Source organism: Scyliorhinus torazame, unplaced genomic scaffold (genome assembly GCF_047496885.1).
Source record: "Scyliorhinus torazame isolate Kashiwa2021f unplaced genomic scaffold, sScyTor2.1 scaffold_487, whole genome shotgun sequence".
Taxonomy (NCBI): Eukaryota; Metazoa; Chordata; class Chondrichthyes; order Carcharhiniformes; family Scyliorhinidae; genus Scyliorhinus; species Scyliorhinus torazame.
Window position 1 is genome coordinate 92,986 of NW_027308214.1, and position 7,654 is coordinate 100,639.

Consider the following 7,654-nt stretch of genomic DNA (forward strand, 5'->3'; position numbering starts at 1 on the left):
TCCTGTCCTGGGAATGTTTGATGGGGACAGTGTAGAGGGAGCTTTACTCTGTATCTAACCCCGTGATGTACCTGTCCTGGGAGTGTTTGATGGGGACTGTGTAGAGGGAGCTTTTCTCTGTATCTAACCCCGTGCTGTCCCTGTCCTGGGAGTGTTTGATGGGGACTGTGTAGAGGGAGCTTTACTCTGTATCGAACCCCGTACTGTTCCTGTCCTGGGAGTGTTTGATGGGGACAGTGTCGAGAGAGCTTGACACTGTATCTAACGCCGTGCTGTACCTGTCCTGGGAGTGTTTGATGGGGACAGTGTAGAGGGAGCTTTACTCTGTATCTCAGCCCGTGCTGTTGTTGATCTCCTATTTTCTTTCTCTGTCAGTCTGGCCTCAATAAAAGTTGAGACGGATTTGCACGTAAACAGAAGTTATTTATTTAGCTTGCAAGCTTTATCATCTTACAGAATGTAACAGGACGTCCTGCCTCTTACACTCCAGAAAACGACTGAACTAACAGACAAAGGAATCTCTGCAAAATCAGTTCAAATGGTATCAAGTTTCACATACTCGACGGACATAGGTCAGCCTAGGTCCCTCCTGACCTGTTTAATCCATTCTGATTGGCTCACTTCCAATCCCTTTCTCTGGCCCTTATCAATGCATCCTCACTCTTATAGACACACCTCTTCCTGCTTTTTCCATGCGGTCCCAAATTCCTTTGTCCCTAACTAAAAGAATCAAAGTGGCTTATTTCTACATTACATTAACTAGTATCTCTAAAGTAACTATTTTATATCACATTCGTCATTCCCTCCTTTTATCATTCCATGATAACCGAACTATCCAATCTATAGCTACGGTTCCTCATCTAAAAAGATTCGTCGCTGCATTTCCAATTCCTGTCTTAGCCCCCCTTCATCTGCTTCACCCTCATGGATTTTAACAGTTAAATTTTTTTGGCCGGTGATTGGGGTGGTGATCTGATCCAGTGCACCCCGCATTCTACCCATCACACATTTAAGGATGGCCAGGCCCACAAAGATGCAGCCGATAGCTACCACTAGATACATGGCCATATTTATCAACCAGTCCTTCCATCCCCCAAATCCCCAGTTACCCCAAGAGCCAGGATCCTGCATCCCGTCCAAGTGATCCCGTATGCGATCCATAAATTTAGTGATGTTAGCGGTCAAGTCTTGAACACCCATAATACACTTGCCCTGTACTATGGCGCATACCCCACCCTCACGGGCCAGGAGATAGTCAAGAGCATACCGGTTCTGCATTGCAAACAACCGTAGCTGAGACAACTCCTTAGTTATTGCCCCGAGGGCTCCCAAGGTTTACTACCCGTGTTTTCCTCAGTTTGGCCTTTAACTAACTTAAGTGTATCTCCCGGTAACCTACGTTCTAGCTGTACTTCCCTTCTCACACGCCCCGCCCTCTCTCTAGTCCCTTTCTCTTTCTCATGATCTCTTCCTACACTCTTCTGACAGCTTGATGTTACCTTTATTGTACCACTTTTAACACATCCAAAATCAAATTTACATGTATTCCAAAAACAAGGCAATGTCCATATAATGTTCCCTTCCCATCGCCGGGACCGGTGCAGCTGCTTCATGACTCCCGCATTCTCCTTAACTTTGATGACCTTCCATGAGTCGATACCATGTCCTCGTATATGGGGGCAGTGAAGAACATCACCTGTGCATAGGTGATGTATCCTTGTAGATTGGTTGGGGCTACACAGATACATAATATTCCCCTTTTCCATGTCCATCGCCAATAACACGCCAAGCGAAGTGAGGCCAAATATCAGACAGACGATGCGTAGCCACTCCATCATGCTCCACACCTGTAAAATAGCACTGGAGAAGGGAGGCAGGTTAGTATCCGACCTTTTACAGTAGTGGAGATGGACTCAATTTACAGTGATGTAGGTGCACCCAAGCACTTCGCCCCTCCACTTTAACTGCTGTGGGGGTGGCAAGGAGAACTTGGAAGGGCCCGTCCCATCGCGGCTCCGACCCCTTCCTAGTCCAATTTTTGACCATTACATAACTACCGGGCTGGACTGAAAGTGAGCTAGGTACTGGGGGCAATGGCTGGTGAGCCGCGCGGACCTGGCCATGGAGTTCCTTGAGCACTTGCGTAAGGGCCAGAACATAGGTGGTCATTTCCTCAGTCATCTGATGAAACTGAACCCGTCTGGGAACCTGCAGGCTCCAAGGAGTTCTAAGAGGCCTGCCATAAAGAATCTCGGCGGGAGAGAGCCGGGCTGGTCCCGCAGGTGTAACCCGCAGCTGGAAGAGGGCAACGGGGAGCAACTTAAGCCATGTCAGTCCCGTGTCTGCTCTTAATTTAGCCAATTTAGTTTTGAGGGTCTGATTGTGTCTTTCAACCAACCCGGCTGCCTGCGGTCTGTAAGCACAGTGTAACTGCTGGCGTATGCCCAACTGGGAGCAAAACTCCTTGTTAATTTGTCCAATAAAATGAGGCCCATTATCAGAACTTAACTGAGCTGGTATACCGTACCGGGGAATGATTTCCCTCATCAAGACTTTAACCACAGTAGCAGCTTTATTATCGATAGTCGGATACGCCTCGACCCATCTGCTGAACACATCCACAATGACCAAAACATATTTATAACATTGACACCTTTCCAACTCAATGTAATCCATTTGGAGCGTCTCAAAGGGACCACTGGGCAACGGGGTTTGCCCCTTCCCACAAGGGATACCTTTTCCGGTGTTATATTGCTGACAAATCAAACACCGATTACTGATACTTTGGGCCAACCCCTGCATTTTAGGGTGCCACCAAGTGTCCAGCAACAAATCACTAGTCCCCCGAGCCCCACAATGAGTTGCAAAGTGTACACATTCGATGACCCATAAAGCCAGCACATCAGACATACAAGTCTGATGTGCAGGCGTGGTCCATAAAGAGGAAACAGAATCATATGTACAACCTAACCGTTTCCACATTTGTTTATCACTCTCAGGAGCGTCCTCCTGTAACCTTATGACGTCTTGGATGGTTGGCATTGGCTTGTCAGAAGCAGACACACTCATAGTAGATCGTTTAGTCTGACTTAACATTTTAGGCACCATCACTTGCTGAATTTGTGCGGCTGTGCGCGCTGCACGATCTGCTCGTTCATTACCAACGTCAACTGGGGTTGTACCATTCGTGTGGGCAGCGCATTTAATAACGGAAATCTGCGCTGGCAGAAGGAGGGCCTGCAGTAGGTCATTAACTAAACCCCGGTGGGATATTTGACCACACATAATCATGTCAGGTTGTTCTGACGAAATGTCACTCAAATCGCCCCTTATTGTGGTAGTTTCCTGAATCAAGGCTAACCAGTCGTGGCCAGGTGCGTCTTCATGGACAGGGGGACCACTAAGAAAACAGGCTGGATTGATAGTGGTACAGTATTTAAATGTCAGACGTGGATTGTTCAAAAGGTATATCTCATACCTATTCTGACGAGCTGCGGTAAGATGCTGACCATTCGCCCCATATCCCTGGCATGGTACCGGTCATGGACCTGACGTGTAATGTGAGGGCTTACCGAAGCTGACTGTGGCCATAAATGTGGTGATATTGTAACAAAATCGGCTGTACCTTCTTTTCCCGTGACTGTGGCTGTAACCTTGACTGGCCATTCGGTCTCAAGTAATGGCCAGTATTTGTCCTCCAACTCCCTGTTTCGTCCAGTTCTGTCATAGGCCAGGGTAACGTGATGCAGTGACTGTTCAATGTCTAACGTCCACCACTGGGGGGTGATAGAAATATAGCACTGTTGTCTCATCCTCCATGATGTAACCGTTACTCCCTCATCTCCGCATTCTAGCTGTAGCTGGAAGATACACAGTAAATCTCGGGCCAACAAATTACAGTCCAATCCAGTAGTTACTACAAACTGATGCTCTGCAGACTTATTCTCGTAAGTGACTGTCACAGGTTCAGAAATAGGATACTCACACACCTGTCCTTGGAACCCTGACAATTGCTGCGTGTGGTCGGATATTGGTAATTTAAGTGCTGATTGCACAGAAGACATCGCTGCCCCTGTGTCGATGACAAATGAGTGATGTTGATCTCCTATCTGCAGAGAGATAATAGGTTCCCTGTCGGATTGGAGAGTCCTGATGGCTAAATTAGCTAGTCAATCCTGTGATGGGAAAGGGTTTTCCTGGGAGAAGTCAGTGTATCTCGTCTGTCCTCCCCTTTGTGGGTACCCCCTCCTTTGGGTCGGATAATCTCCTTCTACTGTCTGTCTTTTAAAGGGGCATTCCTGTTGCCAGTGATCTATACGGCCGCAATTAAAACATCCATTGTTCCCTCTATATCTGCCTCGTCCTCTTCTCCCAGTAGACCAATGGCCCCTCAGAGGGGGCTGCGGTTGTAGAGCTGTTGATTCGTTCGGTGGGCCATAAAAAGGGGTGAGGGTCCTTTTGGGTGGGTTTGGTATCCCCCTCTTCGCTGATCCACCCACCCAAAGTCACTATATTGGGGCTCCTGCTGGTAAACTACCATTTCTGCCCCTTGTTGGGGTCGCAGATCATCCTTTTTCATTACATACTCAGTCTTAACCTTTGTAACTGAGCCTCCTTCTGGGCCTACACCCTCCTTCCAGTAAAATCTGACTGCCCTTGCCATCTGGGAAGGGTCGTTCTCTGTCCAATTCATGTTATTACATTTCACAGCAGTAACCACAGAAGGTGGTAGGCAATGCATTAACATAGCACAGTATTGAGGGGAATTCTGACCATTTTGATACAGCAAATCGCCTGACTGGCCCCTGTAGATTTCATTAAAACGCCCCAGAAATTCCTCTGGGTCTTCATTCTTCTTAGGTTTTAGGTCTAAGATAACAGAAAGATTTATGGGCCTTTGAAATGTGCTATTCAATGCATTTAAGATCTGTGTCCTTCTATCGTCGTCTAACGCATAGGCCTGCTGGAGTGCGGCATGACTAGCATAATTCAGGTGGTTAAGACAAGTGCGGTACTCTGCTGGGGTTAAAATCTGCTGAACTAGGGCCCAGAGGTCCCTTGAATCAGCTTGATAAATTGAGATAGTAGTTCTCAATGAATCCACAAAGGCAGCAGGAGATTTTTTTCTATCTGGGATTGTAGTCATAATAGCCATCATCTCACTGGGTGTCCATGGGAAGTAAACGTCTATTGTGGGGTTTGCAGCCGCCGTCCCTGGATCGGGGTTTCTCATCTTCCTAATCGGTAACTGTCTCCGAATGTCACCAGGGGGCACTCTAGGTATTTCCCCTGGTTGTTCCAAGACTTCAACGTCTCTCCCTGTCACTAGGGGGAGTTCTTTCTCTTCAACCGAAGTTGTTTCAGCTTTCTTTGTTCCCAACTCTTGTGATTTCTCCTTAGTTTGGGGAGACTGAGGTGATATGCTTAATTGTTTCTGGTGAGCTTCAAGCCCCTCTCTTGCTGTCCGAGATCTTGTCCTAGAGCTAACTGGGCTTGTGGGACAAAGTTCCTTTTGCTCTTTCGGTTGTGAAGTTGGTAAAACAGGACCCACACTATCACCCAAAAGGGCTTGAGTTTCTGGCATATTTGAAATCTGGGGAGCAATGGCTGGGTATATATTATTGTACTCTGGTGGTTCTGGAATGAGCGCAGACCATGCTATGGGTGCAGACGGAACTTTTACTGACTTTTCCAAATTATTGAATTTTTCTTCTTCTGTCAATTCAAGGCCAGCCATTAAACTACGTAGCTCGTCTCTTGTGTGACCCGTGTCCTTCCTCTACTTGCGCTTTTTTTAAAAAACTTAAAAATGTTTGAAAATTCAAATTGGATTACTGCAACTTGCAAGCTCAGCTCTGATCTCAACTCAGAACTAAATTTACAATTTGCTTAACACAAACTTGTACAACATTTACAACTTAATTATTTCTTTATCTTAACAATTTTTTCTTTTAACAAGTTTTTTTTCTTTTACATACACATAAGTATTAGCAAAATCAACTATAATTTCCAGATTTACACTTTTTAAAATGGTGTCCATGATCTTCTTTAAGTTTCTATTAATCTCCAGATAAAATGAGATAAACCTTATTTCAAGTAAGTAAAACTTAAGATTCTGGCAATTTCAATCAATTGCTTTCGAAAATAATAACTTTTATCAAAGAGGTGGAGAAACCCACTGGTTTCCTTTAATTAATTCAAAACGTAACTTTGCTGGTGTTCACTGACTCAAAGGAAAGGTATCCGATTACACTGCAGACTGTTATCTCAAGGCCTGAGTGAGAAGCACTGTCTGTTTTCAACTCCGCCTGCTGCTGTTAACCCTTTGAGAGACTTCTGCTTCAACCTCACAATCTCAACTAGACCTCGGAACTTTACAGTCCAAGGAGACAATTTTAGCTTAATCAACTATATATTTAAAACACTCACACATAGAGTTGAACCATCTTCAGATTTAAAAACAGTTATACTGGACTGAACCCCCATTTATTTAAGTCACATCAGCCTCTGAACCCCGATAATAGACTGAACCTTTATTATTTAAAGTCACATCAGCCTCTGAACCCCAATAATAGACTGAACCTTTATTATTTAAAGTCACATCAGCCTCTGAACCCCAATAATAGACTGAACCTTTATTATTTAAAGTCACATCAGCCCAAAACCCTAACCCAAGCCGAAACAACAATATGAAATCCCATCAATTAAAGTGCTAATCCCCAGACTGACCTGTGATTTCGTCGAGGCGGTCTTTCTGTGCCAACCGCGAGTGACCAGACTAATCAGACGATGAGAAGAGGGGAACAATCAATGCTGGTCGTTTTCCATTTCTACATTGAGGGCCCTTTGTTCCCCGTCCTCCTGTTCATAATCAGTCTAATTCTGATTTCGCAGTTGGAACAGGATCGCCCTGAGAAATCCCGGTTTTCGGCACCAAATGTTGATCTCCTATTTTCTTTCTCTGTCAGTCTGGCCTCAATAAAAGTTGAGACGGATTTGCACGTAAACAGAAGTTATTTATTTAGCTTGCAAGCTTTATCATCTTACAGAATGTAACAGGACGTCCTGCCTCTTACACTCCAGAAAACGACTGAACTAACAGACAAAGGAATCTCTGCAAAATCAGTTCAAATGGTATCAAGTTTCACATACTCGACGGACATAGGTCAGCCTAGGTCCCTCCTGACCTGTTTAATCCATTCTGATTGGCTCACTTCCAATCCCTTTCTCTGGCCCTTATCAATGCATCCTCACTCTTATAGACACACCTCTTCCTGCTTTTTCCATGCGGTCCCAAATTCCTTTGTCCCTAACTAAAAGAATCAAAGTGGCTTATTTCTACATTACATTAACTAGTATCTCTAAAGTAACTATTTTATATCACATTCGTCACTGTACCTGTCCTGGGAGTGTTTGATGGGGACAGTGTCGAGGGACCTTTACTTTGTTTCTAACCCCGTGCAGGACCTGTCCTGGGAGTGTTTGATGTGGACAGTGTAGAGGGAGCTTTACTCTGTATCTAACCATGTGCTGTACCTGTTCTGGGAGTGTTTGATGGGGACAGTGTAGGGGGAGCTTTACTCTGTATCTAACCCCGTGCTGTACCAGTCCTGGGAGTGTTTGATGGGGACTGTGTCGAGGGAGCTTTACTCTG

At 45.3% G+C, this 7,654-nt stretch overlaps 1 long non-coding RNA gene across 1 annotated transcript; it reads right to left on the reverse strand.

Moving 5' to 3' along the window:
• Positions 1-402: 402 nt before the first annotated feature.
• On the reverse strand, positions 403-7,386 carry LOC140406348 (uncharacterized). The gene is made up of 2 exons (XR_011939124.1): positions 6,730-7,386; positions 403-1,860 (listed from the first exon to the last, which is right to left on the reverse strand). It is a non-coding gene; the product is annotated as an uncharacterized lncRNA (long non-coding RNA).
• Between the last annotated feature and the right edge of the window lie 268 nt (positions 7,387-7,654).